The 24905-nt window shown below is 41.1% G+C and overlaps 1 pseudogene; it reads left to right on the forward strand.

Moving 5' to 3' along the window:
• The first annotated feature begins 725 nt into the window (after positions 1-725).
• Positions 726-5075, forward strand: LOC114261048 (PR5-like receptor kinase; annotated as a pseudogene).
• Positions 5076-24905: the final 19830 nt, after the last annotated feature.

The raw sequence follows: 24905 nt of genomic DNA on the forward strand, positions 1-24905 counted from the left end.
CGCGATGCAAACCAAAGAGAGATTAGTCAAGAACATGTTTCAATATTGCGATTGGGAGAGAAGATCACCCACAACTCACGACTGAGAGAGAGCAACAGTTTCTAGGGTTTTGGCTCTAATACAATGTAAGTTTTCTGAATGGTTTTCTATATATTCAATTGTGTATCTTTACAAGGAGGTCACCAGTTTATATAACCCTATGATGGAAAAAGAAAAATACGAAAAAGGAAATACATCCAAATAGTTGCACCACCACAATATTTCCTAATTCTATATACAACACAATCTTTCCTAATTCTATACACAATATATTTCTCACAGTCACATGTCAAAACAATAATACATAAATCTATTTCTTATTTGAGAATTTTGTGGCCTCATCTCCTTTGAGCATTGATTAGTCGTTTTGTCCACACCAATGAGTCCTCAGCTATTCCAATCATCCATTACACAATTCATCACCCTTTTTGTCATCCTCATCATCTCTACAAAGTCTTGCCATGCTGAGGATAAACAATATAAGAATTGCAGTCATCCCTATAATTGTGGAAGCATAAAGGATGTTAAATATCCTTTCTGGGGTTTTGATCGACCACATTTCTGTGGTCATGAAAAATTTGAGCTGACATGCATAAATAATCAGTGCACAATCATTTACATTGACACGCTGACATTCTGTGTGCTAAAGATCAATACAACTAATTGTGCAATGACAATTTTGCGACATGATCTCTGGAATGGTATTTGTCCCAAGGAGTTCATCAGAACCACTTTGAATGACAGCAACCTTTTCAAACATGCAGACACGAATTTCCTCGAAATATTTTATGGTTGTACTTCCAACGTGGCAACATAGGTTCTTTACAATTTTACATGTCCCATAAATGGCAGCAGGAGTACTGATGCTTTCTTTGCAAGCATTCTTGGCCAAAATGTCCTGGGATATGACATCAGTATTATAGTTCCAATTCATTGGACTACTTATCAAGAGCTATGGAATGGAAACCTGACACTGCACGATGCTTTGAATCAGGGGTTTGATGTTGTGTATAACACAGAAGATGTGGGCTATTCAGCTTGTGAGGCATCAGATGAGATATGTGGATCTGACTTGGTTTATTCATTTTCATATTCTAAAGATGGCTACGGATATGTGCCCTCTGAGAAATTCCTTTATTTTTGCTAGGATCAAACTTATCCTTTAAATTACAATGGTATATGTGGGGACCGAACAAAAATTATGAATCCAAATGGTAGAGTTTCCAAGCCCACCTAAATATGGGCTGAGTAAGGTCAAGGCCCACTAGACCAAGCCATTATCGAATATGGAAGAGCATTGAATAGTTCTCTACTAAACAGAGCTGAGTACATCGAGAAAGTCGACATTGACCCATTGGCTGGGACAAGAATATTCCTTTCGAGCAAGTATGGTAGGGGGTGGGCCCAGACAAAGTAATGATGGAATGATAAGTTGCATAGAACAAGGCTCGAGAAAGAGAACTCTATAAAAGAAAGAGAGAAGCTGTATAAAGAGGTAGGTGCTAAGAACCTTAAAAAAAATAAACCACCCTTTCTAAAAGAGTCTAACTTGTCTGTCGGAGTGTTGATTCCTACACCATCATCCGAAGTTTTATTTCTATTTCAGGTGACAACTAGAAGGACCATTTAAAGGCTTGTTTGGATCGGAGGGGTATTCTATATCCACCTTCACACAATTGGCGCCGTCTGTGGGAACTTCCTTCGATGTGAGTCCTTTGGCATTCGGAGTCAGTCAACTAAGGACTTATGTGGGAGCCCAAAATGGGTTTGTCCCCCATATCGGTCTGAGAGGCATCTATAACCCACTTTATAAGTTGACTAACTCCTCTTAACTAGCATGGGGCCTTTTCTAAAGAAGAACAAAACCGTGAGGCTTCGGCCAAAGCGGATAATATCGTGCTAGTAAGGTTCGGTTGGTAGCTTCAATATAATATGAGCCTTTCTCTTCACGTGAGCATTTCACTTATGTTGTATTTGGTTAAGGTATTTGGGAAGAGATTTGGAAAAAGAAAATGAAAGTATGTAAAATGTAAATATATTTTATTCGCATTTTACCTACCTTCTTCCTTTTCCTTTTTAAAGCCCTTTCCAAATTCCTTAACCAAATAGAGCGTCAGATTCCTCTGTTACATATTTCTATTGCTTTTACTTATCAACTACTTGTTGGTTGTGCTCCATAAATATTTTCCACTGTCTTAACATCATTAGCTTAATTTTCTAAGCCATATGATTTCGATCATAAACTAATTGATTGTGTTTTTGCGTAACGCGTTTACAATGGGATGAATCTAGTCGTTGGTCTACCCATTCTATTTTGTACTTTGCACAATTGTTGTGACCAAAAGATTAGGCCGCCAATTGGGATTCAGATCTATCTTCTACAAGCTCAATTATTTGTGACAATTTTGGCTTGCGACAATTTTGTCAATTTTATTTTTTTTCATCAGGGAGTTGCTAATTGATCCAATTTTGCATGCAGGGGCCAGTAGGAAGATGAGGCTGAAGTTAATTATAGGTACTCTTCCTTGTGCTAGTTCCTAGAGGAAAAAAGTGGTTAGAAAAAACCTTTTTCCATTCATTCAACAAAAACAAAAACAAAAACAAAAACAAAAACAAAAAACGACCAAAATAATATTCAAGGAGTGCAATTCATCACCTTGCTTAAGTTACCCTTGTTTTTATGTATAGGAGCTTCTACTGCTGTGATGGGAATGTTACTAATCTGTATCATTATCTTCTGTTCTAGAAGGAAGCTTCAGTGAAATAAATCGATCGTATTTTGGAAGTAGAAAACAAAAAATGACCAAAATCTTGAATCCTTCATCAGACATTATAAAGCCTTGGCTCCGAAAAGGTATAGTTATTCAAATGCCAAGAAAATAAAAAAAAAATTCCTTTAGAGATAAACTTGGCCAAGGAGGTTATGGTGGTGTCTACAAAGGAAAGCTACCTGATGGACATATTATGGCGATGAAGATCTTGAATACATCCAAGAGAAATGGAGAAGAGTTCATCAATGAGGTTGTTAGCATTAGTAGGACTTCTCATGTCAATATTGTCGCCTTTCTGGGATTTTGTCTCGAGAGTAGCAAATGAGCACTAATTTATGAGTTCATACCTAATGGATCTTTAGAAAAATTTATATATGGTGAAAATCCTTTGAAGAATGGTGGGCGTTTGGGATTAGAAAAACTGTACCAAGGACTTGAGTACTTGCACCATCGTTGCAACATACAGATATTGCATTTTGATATAAAACCACACAACATTCTTCTAGATGAGGACTTTTGCCCTAAGATCTCTGACTTCAGGCTTGCTAAACTATGCACTATAAAAGAAAGTATTGTATCAATGGTTGGAGCTAGAGGGACCATTGGCTACATTGCTCCAGAAGTATTCAATAAAAACTTTAGAGGAGTGTCACATAAGTCTGATGTGTACAACTATGGAATGATGGTTCTAGAAATGGTTGGAGGTCATAAGAACGTTGTTGCTGTAGATTATAGTAGTGAGATATATTTTCCATACTGGATTTATAAGCGTCTGGAGCAAGATGAGGATCTGGGATTCCATGGCAGCATGACTACAGAGGAAAAGGAAATTAAAAGGAAGCTGATATTTGTTACAACATCTAAGAGAGAGAGAAATCTGTATTACATTGAATATTGTGTTAAATAATTATTTGTAACTATGAATACAAAACTCCTTTATATAGAAAGAGAGAAACCTAAGTATGGTAATCCTAAATATGGTAATAAAAATAATACGATATTATGATAGACAGAATCTATAGTTACTATATTTAACACCTCCTTAAACTCAGGTAGGGATACCGACTTGAGTTTAGAGAGAGAAACTAAAACATGAAATAAAACGAAAAATAAAATAAAATATGGATAAATCTAGAGGCCAGAGTTAATGTCAGGAGAGATTTTATGGTTGTGTCGAACCGTTGTAGGAAGTTGGCCAGAACTAATACCGGGACAGTTTAAGGGGTCATGTCGGACCATTGTAGGAACTGACCGGAATCAATGTCGGGACAATTTAAGGGGTCATGCCAAACCGTTGTAGGAGAACTGGATGTTGAACCAGCAAACGTGGCACACACGTAACTGATGACGTGGTGCTGAATGGTAATGGCAACAGATGAAATTGTGCGTTAGAGGGCGACTTATAAGAAACTGCACCAAATGGGGCGACTTAGGTTGTGCACCAGAAAAGGCGACTTGGGTGGTGCGCCAAGGGGCGGCTTGGATGGTGCGCTAGAGGGGACGGCTTGGGTTGTGCGCCAAAGAGGGCGGCTTAGGTGGTTTGCATGGTGTTTAAACATGCTCACCATAATATAAGTATAATAACCCTCAAACTCAAATAGGTTTGAAGATAGAAACTTATTTGAGCTTGAAATAGAGGGAAAGACATAGTAGAACAGAAGTACAAAAAAAAAAAAAGATTGCAAGTAAAAAAAAAATATGGTAGAGATATTTGGGGTAGGTATAAACTAGCAGACAGATAAAGAGATCACAACAAAACGATATTGAAAGAAAAATAAGGTAGCGAAATGGGTTATGGTCCGGCGGCCGACGAAGGTAAGGTTGCCGCCTGCTAGTAAGGCAAAGAACACTAAGAGCTTAACCTATAGCTCTGATACCATGTTACAATATCTAAAAAAGAGAGAAATCTATATTATATTGAATATTGTGTTGAATAATTATTTGTAATAATGTATACAAGACTCCTTTATATAGGAGAAGAGAAACCTAAATACGATAATTCTAAATATGGTAATGAATATAATATGATATGTATAATGGACAGAATATAATATGGTGTATAAACATGCTCATCATAATATAGGTATAATAATATTAGTTGGCTTGTGGTGCATACAAACCGATCTGTCACAGAGGCCATCGATGAGTAACGTTGTGGAGATGTTGGAAGGTGACATAGAAGGTTTGAAGAACCCTCCGAAGCCATACTTATCTTCTTTTTCAAGATTGCCAGCAGATTCCTTAATAACATCAGCAACGCTTTAGTCTGCTTTTCAAATCATGCATCAGCCGTGTTTTTATAGACACTGCAAACCAACTAGGTGAGTTTGCTTTTCAAAAGATGTATCAGCCATGTTTTCATAGCCACTGCAAACCAACTAGGTAAGTTGATTATGGTTTCTCCGGATATGCTGATCGCTATCAAATCTTGAAAGGGTATATGTATTAACCTATATTGCAACCCTTTCCTCTTTTTTTTTTTTTAAAGAGGGAGTTTTTATGTGCATTAGGGCCGAGCTAGACCAAGGTGTGGTAATGGGCCGTTCTATGGGCTGCGGTAAAAAGGGCTAAGTGAAGAGGACTTTGTAGTTAGCTCGGTCCAAATGTGGTTACAGTTACCACGGTCGGAGTGGTGATAATTACCTCGGTCATAGTATTCAGAGCCGAGGTGTTTGGGCTTCTTAAGGTGGACCTTTCCCTTTTTAGCTCGGTCAAGGCTTGGGGTAGTTAGCTCGGTCTAAACAGAAGAAAACTGAGGTACAAGTGAACATGAGCCGAGCTATATGTTGCATATAAAGGCACCGGGTTAAGTATGAAAGAGATAACGTTAGCTCGGTCATACTATTATCCAAACCATGGTAAAACCATCTCACTTGGTTTAAGCAGTGAGGGGGGTGTTGAAGGATAAGCATTATCTTTCAAGAGTGTGATTCCTAAGAGGACTCTAAGCGGAGGAATAAGAGTCCTACTAGGATTGTGCCACGCAGAACCTACAAAAGCTCACAACATAACCTATGTAGAGGTAACACAACTTTGATTCTCGAATATGCAGAGCTTTTTGTCTATTTGTCTATTTTGCTGACTTAGGCATCGGAGAGGTATCCGGCACACACCCGCTGGCTAGCTCACGTTTGTGTTTTTAGGGAGTAAAGCGACGACGTTTGGAAGAGTGCAAACTTGATTAACAGGATTGTACGAGAAGATTATTTTGTGCTAGTACAATTGGCGTCGTCTGTGGAAATTCCACAAAGAACAAAACCTCTTGATCAAGCTTTTCTCTCTAGTTGGAAGCAATGGCACACAATGAAGACTTGTCGCAATCAGCCATTGATGGGCAAACCCCGGAGGGGGGTGGGAGGCGCGAAGGTTTGCCTGCTATCCCTCCCATGGCGGATTTAGAACCCCAGCGACAGAACCCCCGGAGGGATGCAAGGGGGAGGCGGGCTAATAGCCCCCGTCGCTCTCAAAGTCTTGAAAGACAGAGGCGGAGGATGGACCCTCAAGTTCTGGAGGATCGCGTGAAGGAGCAGGATGAGTTAATAAGGAGGATGGCGGCAGACATAGAGTCAATGAAGCACCAAATAAAAGGAAAATGGGTGGCGACAGTAAAGGGGCGCAAAGGCAACACGCCCCCTCGCCACTCGGAGGATCGTGATAGGCGTACCACACCATCGCAAGCAGAAAGTAGGGGCCTTAGAACAGGCGACACTCAATCAAGGACTTCCAGGACTCGTTACTCTAAGTCTAAGAGAACGAGAACTGAGAGGTCATCTACTGAGGGAAGCACCTATCGGCCCTCACACACGCACCAGACGTCATCTAGGCACACAGAGTTGCCTAGATCATCTGACTTGCGAACTGTGCTTGAAGAAATGGCACGATGGAAGGAGGATATCAGGGCATGCGACCTGTGCAGAGTTTCAGCCCTTCAGCGGTTGGCCCCTCGAACGCATGGGAGCGTCAAGGTAGGAATGCCAATGCAGCACCTTACTTACGAACCAACAGACAAAGCATTAGCAAGGTTACAGAGCTCGCCGTTCGTTCCGACAATTGAGAACGCGCCACTACCTTCAGGCTTCCACCAGCCCAAATTCACCACTTATGAAGGAAAGATAGACCCCTACATGCACTTAAGCCACTTTCGCCAGATTATGGCAGTATACCGGCGAAACGAGGCCCTGATGTGTATCCTGTTCCCATCCAGCCTTGGCGACCTAGGTCTAACCTGGTTCGAAAGGCTACCAGAAGGCAGCATCGCCTCTTAGGCACAATTGACAGAGGCATTCGTGACTAGATTCAAGATGAACACCAAGACACCAGTGGAGATCGACCAACTACTCTCCATTAACATGGGCGAAAAAGAGACGTTGAGGTCCTACAACAGTCACTACTGGAAACTTTCAACCAAATAGGAGATTGCCCCATAAATCTCACCATCGCGCAATACAAAAGGGGTCTACCAGTCGGAAACAAGTTGAGGGACTCAATTACTATGACGCCACCCCTCGCGATGGAGGCCTTAATGGAGAGAGTGTATCAACATATTCGCGTGGAGGAAGATAGCGCCCGTGCTAAGGCAAAATCCGGCACAACAGATAAAAGACTACAGAAAAAGTCAACACAGTAGAACAACCTAACAGGAATGGGCGAGGCAAGCGGGCCAACAGAGAAGACCCAGACAAAAGGAGGCTAAGAGTCCGTACTGCCATTACCAGTGTTCAAAAAACCAATCTACCGAATTCTCAGTGAGATACGCAATGAACCTTTCGTCCGATGGCCAGCAAAGTTGGGAGAAACACAAAAAGACTATGACGAGATGTCCCGGTGCACCTTCAATGATGAAAAGGGGCACTGCACTGAAAATTGCACACCATTGAGGCAGCATTTGGAGGAGTTAGTGGTAGTTGGGCACCTAGACCAGTACATAGAAGGAGGAACACAGCCAGCCCCTCAGAACCACAACAACCCAAACGGGATGCCGATCAATGCTCTACCTCAAGGCATAATTAACGTAATACATGGGATATGTGAACCTGAGCGGGTATGTGAGCTCAGGGGGATAATCAAAAAGGCTGAGCACTTAAGAGAAGTATTAAGTGCATAACTTGCAATCAAAAAGGGGAGAACAGAGGCCACAAATGCCATATCTTTTTCAAAAAAAGATTTGGCAAGAATATATTGCCCTCACAATGATGCACTGGTTGTCACTCTACGCATCAAGAATTTCGACATCAAATGGATCTTGATCGGCCAAGGAAGCTCATGTGAGATAATGTATTACAAAACCTTCAAACAACTGAAATTGGAGGACAAAGACTTGGCACCTACAACATCTTCCCTGATCGGATTCAACTCAAAGTCCCTTCCACTTATAACATAATCTTGGGAAGGACATGGTTGCACGCCATGCGTTCGGTTGCGTCAACCTACCATCGAGTATTGCGGTTCCCCAATGAAGCCGAAGTAATTGAAGAGGTCTTTGGAGACCAAATTATGTCCAAACATTGCTTCGTCACAGTAAATGGCAGTCGCGCTGCCAAAGGGTATGTACAGATGGTGGAAGAGCCTAAGAGCAATGAATTATTTGCGGATGTTGGCAAGGCAGCTGAACAGAAGGCAGTGGAAGACTTGGTACAGGTAAGGATAGATGAAAAAGACCCAGAAAAGTTCTTTTTGCTCGGCTCGTCTTTGTCCAACATTGAGAGAATAGAGGTCATAGAATTCTTAACCTCTAATATCGTAGTGTTCGCCTGGACCCCGTATGACATGCCTAGCATTGACCCAAACTTCATCTGTCACCAACTGAACGTCCACCCAAATGCCAGACCAGTTATATAGCGCACTCGCAGATCAGCACTCCACCATGCCGAGATAGTGGCGCAAGAAGTGGGAAACTTGCTGGAGGCAGGAGCTATCAGAGAAGTGCACTATCCCAGGTGGATCTCCAATAACGTAGTAGTGCCAAAAAAGAACAGAAAATGGCGTGTCTGTGTGGACTACAAAACATTCAACAAAGCATGCCCAAAGGACAGTTTTCCCGTTCCGCGGATAGACCAACTGGTAGACCTAACGGCAGGACACAATTGACTTAGCTTCCTTGATGCATACAGAGGTTACCATCAGATCGCTATGTACGAACCAGATCAGGAGGTCACATCCTTTACAACGCCTAGAGGATTGTATTGTTATAAGGTCATGCCCTTTGGCCTAAAAAACGCAGGGGCAACATTCTAACGGATGGCCACTAAGATACTTGAACCATTGTTAGGCAGAACAATAGAGGCTTACATAAATGACATGGTGGTCAAAAGCAAGGATGAGAAGGACCATCTCAGGGACCTAGGTGAGATGTTCCAGATTCTGAAGAAGAATAAGTTGCGCTTAAATGCATCCAAGTGTGCATTCGGCGTAGGATCAGACAAATTCCTAGACTTTCTGGTGACCAACCGAGGTATAGAAACAGACCCTTCTCAGATCAAAGCAATCCAAGATCTTGAGAGGCCCAACACAGTCAGAGGTGCAGCATCTCACTGGCTTAGCAGCCGCGCTCAACCGGTTCATAAGTCGGTCGTCAGACAGATGTCGACCATTCTTCCAAGCATTAAAGGCCAAGTTTAAGTGGGATGAAGAATGCAACCGCGCCCTAGAAAGCTTGAGAGAGTACATGTCTTCTCCACCGTTGCTAGTAACCCCAATACCTAGAGAAGAGCTCTTTTTGTACCTAGCAGTTTCACAGCACGCAGTCAGCGCAGTGTTGGTCAGAGTGGAAGGAATCCAACACTTGCCCATCTTTTATGTTAGCAAAACCTTGCTGGGCACAGAAACCAGGTACCTACCATTGGAAAAACTGACCTTAGCCTTAATGATGGCCTCAAGGAAGCTGTCGCATTACTTCCACGCCCACACCATAATCGTCCTAATAGCTTTTCCATTAAAACCTTTGTTTGAGAGGGTGAACTTTTCTGGGCAAATCTTAAAGTGGGCGGTGGAATTAGGACAATTTGATATCAAGTTTCAACCCAGAACCGTAATAAAAGCCCAAGCTTTAGTAGACTTTATAGCAGAGTTCACACCAGAAAGTCATCACATCTGCCCATTTGACTTGACTGGTACAACAGAAAAGGGGATGTAAAGTGCCGCAGGAACTGCGTAACCCCCAAAACAAGATGCCCAGCCACATTCCAAGGCATACCGGATTGAAGAAAGGGAGGAAGAGGCAAGCCGTGCTATACCGAGCAAAGACCCATCAACAAGTAAAAACTTGGTACAGTCAGATAGTGAAAAGCAAACCCCAACAGTAGGCATGGACTTAGAAGAAAACATCAGCAACACTCATGACCCCAAGACATCATCCGACCCCTCCACTTGCTGGAAGGTATTCGTTGGAGAGATGTGAAAGCGCTTCGTGGATGGAGCATCCAATAGGCACGGTGCAAGACTTGGTATAGTCCTCATCTCACCAGATGGCCTAATAGTGGAACAAGCAGTCAACCTTGGCTTCCTAACATCAAACAATGAGGCGAAGTATGAAGCATTCTTAGTAGGCCTAAAATCAGCACCCTTCATGCAGGCCACCGAACTTATGGTTTACAATGACTCTCAGCTAGTAGTAAACCAGATTTCAGGTGACTACGAAGCAAAAGATGAGAGGATGACGAAGTATTAAAAGTTAGTCAGAAGGAAAATCATGAAATTCGAAGTAGTACGAATAGAACAGATCGGTCGGGAAAAAATAGTAGAGCAGACGAACTAGCAGGCTTCGCTTCAATGGCAGATACATCCATCCCACATCCATTACTGATCGACTACCTATCAAGACCAAGCATTGAAGAAACCGAAGTAGCTGAGGTATGTTGTGCTGAACTAGGCCCTTCATGGATAGATCCCATTATAGTATTCTTAAAAGACGGCGTCTTATACGAAAAAAAGAAAGAAGCCAACAAAATAAGAGCAAAGTCACAGCAATTTTGGCTCTCTCCATCAATGGCCTTGTACAAAAAATCCTTCACAAGGCCTTACTTGAAATATGTTCATCCCAGCAAGGTCGAAGCATTCTTGTTCGAGATATACGAAGGCGTATGCGGAAGCCACTAAGGGAGAAGATCATTAGCCTACAGAGCAATTTTTGCAAGGATATTGGTGGCCTTATATGCAAGCAGATTCAGATAAGTATGTCAAGAAGTGTGAGAAATGTCAGAAGTTCACACACCAAATACATCAACCAGCCAGAGAGCTTCTACCACTAACTAGACCATGGCCCTTCGCAATGTGGGGCTTGGACATAGTAGGACCACTTCCAACGGCGCCCGGCAACAGAAAGTTCTTTCTTGCAATAACAGACTACTTTACAAAATGGGTGGAAGCAAAAACACTCGCCTCAATAAAAGAGAAAGATGTAAAGAAGTTCGTCTGGCAAAATATCATCACTCGGTTCGGCATACCCAAGGCTCTAATATCAGACAACGACACTCAGTTCGATAACAAAATTTTTAGAGGTTTTTGTGAGAAGTACAAGATAGAATTCTATAACTCTACACCAGCATACCCCCAAGCAAATGGCCAGGCGGAAGCATCAAACAAAGTCGTCTTAGATGGATTGAAGAAAAGGTTAGAGAAAGCAAAAGGCAAGTGGGCTGAGGAGCTCCTTCATGTTTTATGGGCTTATCGTACCACACCTCGGCGGTCAACTGGAGAAATACCTTTTTCCTTGGCCTATGGCATGGAAGCAATAATCCCATTGGAAGTCGGCCTCCCCACTATTAGAAGTGAAAATTTTGACCTAGACTTAAATGGAGAAGCCATAGCATTGGAGCTCGACCTTGCAGAAGAGAAAAGAGAAAGAGCATTGGTTCACATCACCTCATACCAGCAAGAGTTATCCAGAAAATATAACAAGACAATACATCCGAGGCAATTCAAGATTGGAGATTGGGTGCTGTGCAAAGTAATGGGAAATACTCTAGTACCAAGAGATGGCAAGTTAAGGCCTAACTGGGAAGGTCCATACAAAGTGGTTGGCTTAGCAAGAAAATGGGCATATCATTTGGAAGATGGAGACAACAAGGCAATTCCCAGGCCATGGAACACTGCCAATCCCAAACTGTTTTATTTTTTGTTCTTCTTTAAAATACTTGTTGTTTTTCTTCTTTCAATAAAACAAGTAGTTCTCTTTTCAATATGATTTTTTCTTCTGTAAAAGTTATTTCGGTGAAACTAGGGGCAATGAAAAACAAAGTTGGCAGGAATAACCAACATTGAGCTCTCTTCAGCCAAGATCAGGATCTAGACCGAAGAAGTTGGCAGGAATAACCAACACTTGGTTCTAAGTTGGCAGGAATAACCAACTTTGAGCTCTTTTTAGCCAAGATCAGGATCTAGGCTGAAGAAGTTTGGCAGAAATAATCAAACACTTGGCTCTAAGTTGGCAAGAATAACCAACTTTGAGCTCTCTTCAGCCAGGATCAGGATCTAGGCTGAAGAAGTTTGACAGGAATAACCAAACACTTGACTCTAAGTTGGCAAGAATAACCAACTTTGAGCTCTCTTTAGCCGAGATAAGGATCTAAGTTGAAGATTTGTTGGCTGGAATAACCAACTCTGAGTACTCTTCAGCCGAGATAAGGATCTAGGCTGAAGAGCGGTTGGCTGGAATAACCAACGTTGAGTACTCTTCAGCCGAGATAAGGATCTAGGCTGAAGAGTGGTTGGCTGGAATAACCAACTTCGGGTACCCTTCAGCTGAGATAAGGATCCAGGCTGAAGAGTGGTTGGTTGGAATAACCAAATATGGATACCCTTCAGCCGAAATAAGGATCTTGGCTGAAGAAACATGGCAGGTCTGAACAAACAGATTATAATGTTCCAAGACCGAGATAAGTATCTCGGCAAGAAAAAAAAAAGGTAAAACTGAATACAAATTACAGTTGAAAAATAAGTGCAGATATGGAACAGACCGAACAAAAAGAAGAAGATTTTTATTCAAAATTCAAATCAAAGGTACAAAAGGTGGGGCCTCAGCCCGGTTACAAATTTCTTATAGTTGTCATCTAAAAGAAAATACATGATCATGCAAAGAGGTCATCCAAATCAGCATCCAAGTCAACCCGAGCTTCACTAGCTGGTAGCCCAGCATTGACGGGTAGGTCGGTCCCTACAACATCATCAACCACAATGGGCACCAATGGCTCCACCCAAGCTAACTGGGCAATTTGAAGACCGAGATCATTGGCAACAACCGGGACATTATTGGGTCCTAGGGATGCCTCTTCTTCTTCCTCAGCTTGAAGAAATTTTTACTAAATGGCGTTGGCATACTCCGCCATGTAGCTCGATATGAAATGTGAAGGAGGGTTCTGGAAGACCTCGGTCTCTTGACCATGACCAAGCTTAGCCATAGCCGCCTTCCATCCACAATTGAAGAATATATCTTTTGCGGCTTCACATTGTTGGATGTAAGTGGCCTCCCCCTCCTTGTAACCGCGGTCTTCCGCATCTTCCACACTCTTCTCTAGTCGAGCTATATTTGCATCCTTCTTCATCTCGAGCTTGGCCAGCTCGCCCAAGTATTTATCTTTCAACTCAGTCAAAGCCTTTTGCTTCTCTGCTTCAGCCGAGTTGACTAGCCATGTCAAGCGGGCTATTTCGGTATATAGCTCGGCCATTTTCTGCTTGGACTCTTCTAGCTCGGCCAACTTCGCGTTGGCCTCTGCCACGGCTTGCCGAGTGGTCTTACGTAGCTCCAGCACATGCTTATGTGCAATGTGGTTTTTCTGCATGGCTTGCAAAAGGGCGGTAAGCAATTGGAAGTAAAACCGAGCAAACAGATTCACAAAATTGAAAAACAAAAAAGTACTCACCAGCACCATCGATTGGTGGCCGAGCGGATGGCCTTGAGCTCAGTGAGATGGTTATAGTGTTCCATATCAGAGGACAAGCACACGCCCTTAGCCAGGTTGAAGGCGAGTGTGTGGTCTTTGTCTGCCACCAATGAATCTGTGTCTCTTATGGCTCGATTCTTGTACGATAATTTTGGGGCCCACTCAGAGGAGCTAGCCCGGTCAGAACGCTCAAGTTCTGGGCTTAGTGGTGTGGATTGGAGAAGTATGGTGTCTTCTTCATCAACGAGGTGTGGCTCGGTTGTGGAAGTCCAAGCGCGCTTGCTTGGCCGAGATGATGAAGGCTAGGCGGTTGGAAGGGCTACCACGGCCTCTTGTGTTTGGCTGGCTTGTGGTACCTTAGCTTGATTTGTTTCGGTGATGAGGGCCCTAACTGCTCTCTTCTTGGCCATTTCTTGTTCCGCTGTTAGTGGGATCAAATTGATTTGAGGTGGTGTTGGATCTGGTTCTGGTGAGGGTTCTAGGAGGAAATCTGTCACCCTGGTCTTCCTCCTACTACTGTATTTGTATGTCGGTTCGAAGTGCGTCTAGATTGGGGTAACTGTACTGCGACTTTAGTTGGTTCAAATCTACATAAAGAAAAAGCAACGGTCAGTATGGTTCCAAACTTATAAACAGAGTAAAGAGAGCACAAAACTGAGCCAAGGTAATTATACCGGCTACTCCTTTATTCCAGTTAATTCGGTCACCCGCTATCTGGGCTTCCTGGTCTTCGAAGTTGCCCGAGACCCAGAAAAAGTCATCATCATTTACATCTTTGTCCGGGGTATTTTTTACTATCTTCTCTCAGCATCTTCTTATTCTTAAATAGTATACCCAGTCATCTTCGTTCTGGCCAAGTGAATATTGGTGAAAAAGCTTGACCAAATCGAGGTTGAGGCCAAGCCGACGATTTAGCTCGGCGATGCCATTTATTATTCTGTATGAATTGGTGCTAAGTTGGGTTGGGCATATTTTAGTTTGCCTAAGGAATTCACAAAGGAGTGGTTGAACGGGGAATCGGAGTCCGGCTTCTACAATGGAAAGGACGGTGAAAGGAACGAAACCATGTTTTTCCCATGGAGTTGTGTCTAGCTTGGCTAGTGAAAGATGGACGTCATCAGGGATGTTGTAGTCCTTGCGGAATTCGGCAATAACCCCAGGTGAGTTTACTAGGAATCTATATTTGCCCATGTAGACTTAAATTATGTATAAGTTAGCTCGGTGTTGAGATGGCGTTGAGTATCTTGGTTGAGCGTTCAAAGGAGTGCCTGGCCAACCTAAGACAGTCTGCAAAGTGAAAAGGAAAAGTGTTAAGCACAGATCGTTGGACCGTGCTAAAAGAAACAAAGGCAAAATAAATGGAGTCCTAGCTCGGCTACATAGGATACTATCCGCTCTTAGCTCGGTTGAAGTGAAGGACTTTAGCTCAGTTAAGTGGAACGAGAGGTTTGTAGCCCAGTTGAAGCTTAGGGTATAGTAGTCTTGGCTCGGTTTTGACTAAGTCAGAGAGCTGGTTTGGCCCCAAGTGATAGCCCGGTCATTGGTTAAGGCTTTCTAGTTCGGTAGTGCGCACACCTAATACAAACAGTTCCCTAGCTCGGCTAAGTGAAACAGAAGGTTTTTAGACCGATTGAAACTTAATCTAGTTCGGCTGGGTGTACACCTTAAAGTACAAACAAGTTCCTAGTTCGATTGAAATATTATTTTGGATCAAAAGCATCATTTCTCAGATTGGTTGTGAATCCAGTGGGTCTATTACATGGTTTTTGGAACAAAGTGGTTATTTCCCATGGAGACTACAAGAAAATGTTTTTGAGAAACATATATACTATGATATGCATTACAATACAATACGAAATGAACGAAAAAGAAAAAGATTTGAGCCACGTACTAGTTCAAAATGAAGAAATCGAAGATAAAAACAATACCAGCAGAAACACAAGCTTGGCAGGTGCTAGGTTTGCAAGAATGAAGACTCAGAGGGAAAGAGAGAGGAAAGATGAATAGTGGCATGTTTTTGTTCGAAAAGTAGGGTTTTTTGTGTAAGGCATGAGTTTGGGCGGGACTGTTCAAATTTTGCGAGGTACGAGGGCAGCTATAGCAGCTATAATTAACCAATAAAGGCTTGCCACGTGTCCAAGAGAATCATAAGCGATTCAGTTTTGCAGTGACTGAAAAGACATTTTTTGACCGAACCAATCGGTAGCCCGGTGGCTCTTTAGCTCGATTAAAAAGTCTAAAGTTTTAGCTCGATTGGTAACAGGTAATCCCAATCATGCTACGCATGTGGAATTAAGGGGCAATTGAGAGGGAGTTTTTATGTGCATTAGGGCCGAGCTAGGCCAAGGTGTGGTAATGGGCTGTTCTATGAGCCGCGGTAAAAAGGGATTAGTGAAGAGGACTTTGTAGTTAGCTCGGTCCAAATATAGTTACAGTTACCATGGTCGGAGTGGTGATAATTACCTCGGTCATAGTATTCAGAGCCGAGGTGTTTGGGCTTCTTAAGGTGGACCTTGCCCTTTTTAGCTCGGTCAAGGCTTGGGGTGGTTAGCTCGGTCTAAACAGAAGAAAACCGAGGTACAAGTGAACATGGGCCGATCTATATGTTACATATAAAGGCGCCGGGTTAAGTATGAAAGAGATAACGTTAGCTCGGTCATACTATTATCCAAACCATGGTAAAACCATCTCACTTGGTTTAAGCAGTGAGGGGGGTGTTGAAAGATAAGCATTATCCTTCAGGAGTGTGATTCCTAAGAGGACTCTAAGCGGAGGAATAAGAGTCCTACTAGGATTGTGCCACGCGGAACCTATAAAAGCTCACAACATAACCTATGTAGAGGTAACACAACTTTGATTCTCGAATACACAGAGCTTTTTGTCTATTTGTCTATTTTGCTAACTTAGGCATCGGAGAGGTATCCGGCACATACCCGCCGACTAACTCACGTTTGTGTTTTCAGGGAGTAAAGCGACGACATTTGGAAGAGTGCAAACTTGATTAACTGGATTATATGAGAAGATTATTTCGTGCTCGTACAAATGTCCTTAGAACATTTATCTTGCTTCTTTATTCAAGTGTTCATGAGTTCATAAAATCGTTTTGACTATGTTTATGTCATCCCATACTGATTACTGTGATAACATCACGGGAAGTGCTATATAATTCAACATTTATTTATTATCCAACAGATGTACTTCAAGTTCAAGCCCACAAAAAAGATTCTTCTATTTGAATAAGGTTCTTGTTTTCCAAGGAAAATTTAGCTGTGGTGCTCGCTGTGTGCAGTTTGGTAAAGGTTCTAAAATTTTCGTGGTGCGTTATTGATGGTATATATTATTGAAGAAAAAGTGGATTTTTATGTGGTGACGCTGGATTGGTGGTTATACTGACCGGAGATGTACTAAGTTTGAGTAGTTGTTAATGGAGGTATTGTCACGCCCCAAGTTCCATGACAACATTGCACATTAATTTAAGTGAGCATGCAATGCTAAGAGTCCAATCATATAAACCAACAATGTAAAATACTCAAATTAAATCTTTAATTATCTAAATGCCAAAATTCATAAAAATAAATAATTCTTATCATATGAAATTGTCCACCAAGTCCACTAATAAAATAATAATCCAAGTACTTAAATCATAGTCCTACTCTCGGTACTCCCACAAGTAAAAACTCGGTGCAACTCTACTCCTCAAAATCTTAAATAAATAAAATAAAATAAGGGTAAGCTAGACAACCCAGTAAATAACCAGCCATCGCTGCTAGCTGGATCAAGCATACCAAAAAAAAAATAGTCAATAACTAATAAATATATTTTTGCTACAATTCAATAAATAACAATTATTTTGTAAGATGGTTTCATAGTTGAAAATAAACTGTGTAGCAATACGTTCTAATTGAAAAGACAATGAGATAATTCGAAGAAATTTTATTGTTCAAATCGATGGTTCAATATTCAGATGGTTCAATGATGCAATTCACAAAACTCAAGTCTTGGTGACTACGATCACTTAGCCTATGGCAAGGCCCAAAACTACACATAAGCCGGTGCTAAAGCCCCTAAAAAAACTAGTTTCTATGCCAATAAATAATCCTTATTAGCTAGGGTCCAAATCATAGTCAGACTAGAGTGATGTTCAAAATTCAAACAATACACAACTTTTAAATAAAATATTCAATATTTTTAGAATAAACATTTAGTACAATTTTCAGAATAGTTCCACAAAATATTCAAATAATTTTCATAATAATATTCGATACTATTTTATACTTGACCCATATTTTATTTTAAGAGAACATGAAAGCTATAAATAAATACTTATAATTTTAAACGATTTAATAGGAATAAAAAAGTACCAACAGTGATAGAGGATTACTTACCTCAAACAGCTAAAATAATATTTCCCAAGCTAATCTCAAATTACCAAGATCCACCTCAATCTCACAAACCTAATAAAATATTATACCACATAAACAATTATTATTGATCACCATGATGCATCCATCATTCTTTTCTTTATAATATAATAATCTAATTCTATAGTCTATAAGTAAATTCCAAAACCCCAAAATACGGCTTCCGCAATCTTCAAGACTTATTTTATTCTATTGTTATTTTTTTACATACGTAAACCCATAATTACTAGCAGTCAAAGCTTGTATCCTACAAATGCACCACCATTAGAATTACCTATCACATATCAGCCCCAAAATACACACACCCAATCAACATACAGGATACTCTGCCTAAAGAAATCCCCTTTTAAGTGCCAAAACAACCCACCGTATTCATATTTTGGCAAAACCGACACCCAATATCAGATTAGACAAATATGTTTATCTTTTCATATTTACCCATACGAATCATGCATTGTTATATTGAAACTAAATTAATAGATAGGAGTACCATTAAAAATCTTACCTCCAAGAGATGATTAGATCAAAATCACCACTCTATGAATATTTCCTCTTTTTTATTTATTTATTTATTTATTTATTATTATTTTTTTTTTTTTGTGTGTGTTCTTTTTCAAACCCTGTGGCAACCTTCAAAATAAACCTCCTGAGCCCTCTGTTTTTTGTTCTTCTCCTAGACTTGAAGCAAAATGTGTGGGTTTATTAACCTAGTTTCTCAAAATTACAAAATTACCCATCTATGTTATAGAAATCATAATACCATCTCATGACTAATTCCTTGATATTACTAAATGACCCATATAAATTAATTTAATTATTAATCTATCCAAAAATAATTATATACAAAACTTGGATTCTCCTCCCCCCTTAAAAGAAATTTCGTCCTCAAAATTTGGCGTACCTGGAGTCTCAAAAAGTTATGGATACTTTTGTCTTATTTCATTCTCGAGTTCCCAAGTAGCTTCTCTTTCCGAGTGATTGCTCCATTGAACCTTAATGTAGTGAATGACTCGACGCCTCAAAACTTGTTCCTTTCTATCAACAATTCGTATAGGGTGTTCCTCATAGGTCAAATTTTCCTTAAACTGCAACGGTGCATGATCAATCACATAACTAGGATCCGGTATATACTTCCTTAACATTGAGACATGAAAAACATTATGAACTCCAGCTAGTGAAGGTGGTAGGGCCAGTCTGTAAGCTATCTCTCCAATTCGATCTAAAACCTCAAATGGCCTAACAAATCTAGGACTCAATTTACCATGAACACCAAACCTCATTACTCCTTTCATAGGAGACACCTTAACGAACACATGGTCTCCAACCCCAAACACCAAATCGCGTCTCCTATTATCTGCATAACTTTTATGTCTACTTTGTGCAGTGCGAAGTCACTCTCTAATAATATTGATCTTGTCCACTGTTTGTTGCACAATCTTAGGCCCTAACAACTTCCTTTCGCCTACATCATTCCCACAAATAGGTGATCTACACTTTCGTCCATATAAAGCCTCATATGGTGCCATCTGAATGCTCGCATGATAACTATTATTATAAGAGAATTCCACTAAGGCCAAATGCTCATCCCAAGAACCTCCAAGATCAATAACGCAAGCCCTCAACATGTCTTCTAGGGTTTGAATAGCTCTCTCTGACTGTCCATCAGTCTAAGGATGAAAGACAGTGCTAAAATTCAACTTAGTACCCAAAGCTGTATGCAAACTTTTCCAAAACATAGATACAAATCTGCTATCTCTGTCAGACATTATGGTCATTGGAATACCATGTAACCTCACAATCTCCTTGATATACAATTTTGCAAACCTCTCTAAGGAGAACCCCACCTTAAAAGCTAGAAAGTTGGCAGATTTTGTCAACCGATCAACGATAACCCAAATAGCATTGTTACCACATTGGGTTCTAGGCAACCCTGTCACAAAATCCATGGTAATATGTTCCCACTTCCACTCGGGAATAGGAAGAGGTTGTAACTTACCTGCAGGTCTCTGATGTTCAACTTTCACTTGTTGACATACCAAACATTGAGTAACATACTGAGCAATTTCCCTCTTCATATTATTCCACCAAAAGTTCCTCTTCAAGTCTTTATATATTTTAGTGCTCCCTGAATGTACCGTATACCCTAAACTGTGAGCTTCCCTCAAGATTCCTCTCTTGAGCTCTAAATCATTAGGCACACACAACCTCTCTCCAAATCTCAAGGTTCCATCTTTATGCATACAAAATTCCATCTAAATCCCTATTTCCATCTCAGCCTTAAGTTTTTGGAACTGAGGATCTCTTCCCTAAGCATCTTTAATTCTATCAATCAAAGTGGGTTGAACCCTAAGGTTTGCCAACTGCACTCCATGGTTGTGCCATCTAATCTCAATATTTAACCTTCTCAAGTCCTCCAAGATATTTTTTTGGTCAGTGATCAAGGTAGCCAAGTTACTCGGGGTCTTTCTACTCAAGGCATCCGCAACTGCATTGGCTTTTCCCAGATGATAATTGATAGTCAAATCATAGTCCTTTAATAGCTCTAACCATCGCATTTGCCTCATATTCAATTCCTTTTGAGTGAAAATATACTTCAGACTTTTATAATCAGTGAATATCTCACATTTTACCCCATACAAGTAGTGCCTCCAGATTTTCAATGCAAACACCACTGCAGCCAACTCCAAATCATGCGTGGGATAATTCTGCTTATATGGCTTCAACTGCGTGGACGCAGATGCCACTACCTTATCATTCTGCATCAGGACGCAACCCAAACCCATCTTCGATGCATCACTATAGATGGTAAAACCTTCATTCTCGGACGGAACTATAAGTACTGGAGCAAACACCAATCGACTCTTTAGATCCTGGAAACTCTTCTCACAGCCATCAGACCACTCAAATTTTAACCCTTTGTGTGTTAAACAAGTCAAAGGCATAGAAATTCGAGAAAATCCCTCAACAAACCTTCTATAATATCCTACTAAACCCAAGAAGCTACGAATTTTAGTGACACTAGTAGGCCTATTCCACTCTACCACAGCCTCTAGTTTCTTGGGGTCAACAGATACCCCGTCTTTCGATATCACATGTCCCAAAACTGATACACTCTCCAGCTAAAATTCACACTTTTTTAATTTAGCAAGTAATTTCTTCTCCCTTAATATCTGCAACACTATTCTCAGATGTTCTTCGCATTGCTCTTTACTCTTCGAGTACACAAGAATGTCATCAATAAAAACTACCACAAACTCATCTAAGAAGGGTTTAAATACTCTGTTCATTAAATCCATAAAAGCTGCAAGCACATTGTAACACGCGCCCGCGTGGGGCCTTCGCTACTACAGTTCGGACTCAATTTGTGTCACGGTTCTTAATCTGAACCAAAGAGTCCAAATCTGGCAAATCGTTTTGAGAAAAACAGATTTTTGAAAAAGTAGTGCCAAACATGGACTGCTTTGCCAGATACAGAGTCGCCACCTAAATATTTTAAAATGGGAGAATTTAGGAAACCCTGACTCGGTGCCGAAGGCCACATGTCCGTCATCACCGGAGTTGTCTCGGCTCGGGAGCTTGGGTACGATCGGGGAAGGTCAGCTATGAGCACCCCCTCTCGCCCGATCCGAAGATCGGCCTCTACTAACCGTGATATCCGTTTTTGAAAACGTTATGTGTTCTTAATCCGGTTATTAGCCTAGAATTACTATGTTATGCGCGCAGCAAACAAGTATAGACTAGGTTGCCTAATTTGGAAATAAGCATTGCATATCCGTTTGTTTTGAAAAGCGTTTTGGAATTTGCTACTCGCAAGTAGGCTAAAACACGGATTTCAACGAGTTTTTCCAACTCAAACAATCCAACCTTCACCCACAGGCATTCAAACAATTTATAACACATAAGCATCTAGCCACATGGTAAGCATGCTATCAGGTTAACATTCACACGCATGCGAGATGCTAAAGCATAAATACTTACATCGTACTCCGTGCCAAAACAATAAACTAGTTAGCAAACATGCATGTCCTAGTTCATGTTAAGAATGGCTAATGCATCGCATGCAAAAATGCAATCTAGACAGGCTCGGCTAACCTAAACATGGCATGTGAAAATGCACAACCAACATGTATTCAGTTTGGAATTTGAAATACAGATGTAGTTAGCATGATGCGCCGAGCCCGGTGCATGTAAAACAAATGGATAAATGCACGCATGCATAACATAAGGTATGCTAAATTAAACATGTCCTAATACTAACCATCATAAGCTGGTAAATAAAAGGGAAGAAAGACGTAGGGTTGGAAGACATATACACACTCACGCACACTTATTACACAATTGCCCTCACTCGGAGGGTCCGAATAAATATTACAAATTAATTAACTACGCAAGCTAATTAAATATTACAAATTGCCTAATCAACTAAGCAAATTAATTAATCTAGGAAAAGCAGTAAACCGCCTCGGAGGGAGGGCCAAATGCAGCGCATGTCCGGATCTTGCTCGGAAATGCGCCGCCATGCATAGGCTGCCTCTGTTTTCCTTCCTTCACTCCTTTGGAGGTTGTCAAAACCTCAGGACTGCTTCCTTGGACACTGAGGAGTGCCACCGGCTGAATGGAACTGTCACCGGCAGTGTGTTATGTCCATCGGCACAAAATGAAGCTGTCGGCAGAGAAGGGATTGCCGGTCGGCGTTTAACACTGCCGGTCGGCAAAGTGTTCCTGCAGAATCTGCAATTGACAGCAACAGAGGGCAAGGCAAAGCATGACAGCACAATTCAAAGCATATATGCACCATTCATGTCCCTTATCATGTTTGTGACTCAAAGGGGCATGTGTCTCGATTCTCGGACCACCAATCACGTATTTTCATGCATGATGGCCCAAAGAATCAGGTATGCAACTTTCATGTCAAATGAAATGCAAGCCAAACACACAAATCAAGGCCCAATTCCTATCACCAAGTCAAGGAACAAGGCATGCATGCAAGATGCAATGCAACCTAGGCATGCAAGCTAAGGATGCAACATGGCATGGCAAGGCACTTATGCAAGCATACAAGCAAACATGAGGCAATGCTAATGGATGAAAAGATGGACTTATGCACGATTTAGGCAACTCTAAATAGGCCCAAAACAGCGGCCAAAGTGACCAAAACAAGGGACCAAAACACATACACACATGCACATGTTAAAGGGCCAACACTTAGGCACAAATTAGACAACTCTCAAACACATTTGAAAGAAGGTAATCATGGACATATAGCATGCAACATAAGCATTAAAAATCATGTTAAAACATGGTGCCAAACCAAGCAATAAATCAAGCCAAGCATGCAACAAATGGCCTAAATGCTCAAAACAAACCAATGGAGTATTGAACTACACTTAGCAAGACCAAACATGGCATGAACTTAATGACTAAAAACAGAATTTTAGCACATAAAATAAAGCCCAAAAGACCACTTAGATGGCATCTAAATGTCTCAAATTCAAAGGCATGCACAAGTGCCAAGACATGGAGCATACTACACAAGCTTCCAAAGCGTTAAAGATGCGTCCAAAGCGAACATACAAGCATGCTATAAGGTCTGAAATTATGCTATACATGATGCCAAATCATTAGAATGAAGCAAGTAGTGCATGCTACAAACTCACACATTTGAGGCCAACAAGCCAGAATGCAAAGGGGCTATGCAATGCATGCCAAATCCGACCCAAACAACCATGGACAGACCTCTATCATGGCAAAATAAGCACACAAGCTTCACAAGACTAAGCCTAAAACATGCTTGAACAAAGGCTAACAACCTAAGGCATATTAAGGCAATAACAAGGCATTACATGGTAAGTATGCTAAGCATGCATGGTGTACCAAAACCAACAAGAAACAGAGGTATATTATGACATACTAAGCATGGAAAACAGCCAAGACATGATCAATACATACTCTAACATGGTGCTCCCTTAAGAGACCAAAAATGGTCCATTTCAAGGACAACAAGGGGGGGTGGCCCTCCCCTTTTGGAGACTTCAAGGCACCATCTTTACCACTGAAATCCCTCAAGATTTCAGTGGTGAAGAGGCCCAAACACCAAAGTCTCGAAACTTATACAAAATAGCACAAAATGGGGCCTTTCAAGGCCTAAGAGGGGTCAAACACCTCTAAACCACAAAACACTCTTAATAAACAATCAAGAGTGTCTAAAAACAGAACTTTTTTGTATTATACACCAAGTTCAAAAATGATTTTAAGACAAGCAAAAACAAGATGCAAAAATGGGGTAAAAGGGGTAAGATTCTTACCATTGAAGACCTCTTCACAAATGATGCTCCAATGGCCCTCCTTGGCTTGAATCCAACACCAAAACACCAAAATCAGTCCCTTAGAACCTCAGGAGCCAAAGAAAGGTGAAACACTAGGTGTTTGTGTGCAATAGTAAGACACAAAACACCTAGAACACAAAGAGAGAAAAAGAGAGATAGGATATGTATGGATCCTAACCCTAAAAACCAGAGCTTCACTTAGTGTTTTTTGTCTCTAAAATGTCTAAAGTCTCCAACCCTTTTCAACAAGAGAGAGCCCCTCTCTTAATGGAACTTCTTGTCTTGTAAAGCTTACAAGACAAGCTTCATAAGAGGGAGATCCCTCCATACACGTGTATGGAGGGGAGCAAAAAGCAAGACAGTTGTCTTAAAATATCTGCAAAAGCAAATGCACAGTAGTCGGCCGGCCAAAAATGCCATTTTGGCAAAAAATAGTGCCGACCGATAGAAAATAGTGCCGACCTGCAACAA

Source organism: Camellia sinensis, chromosome 4 (assembly GCF_055761805.1).
Source record: "Camellia sinensis isolate YWXY chromosome 4, ASM5576180v1, whole genome shotgun sequence".
Classification (NCBI taxonomy): domain Eukaryota; kingdom Viridiplantae; phylum Streptophyta; class Magnoliopsida; order Ericales; family Theaceae; genus Camellia; species Camellia sinensis.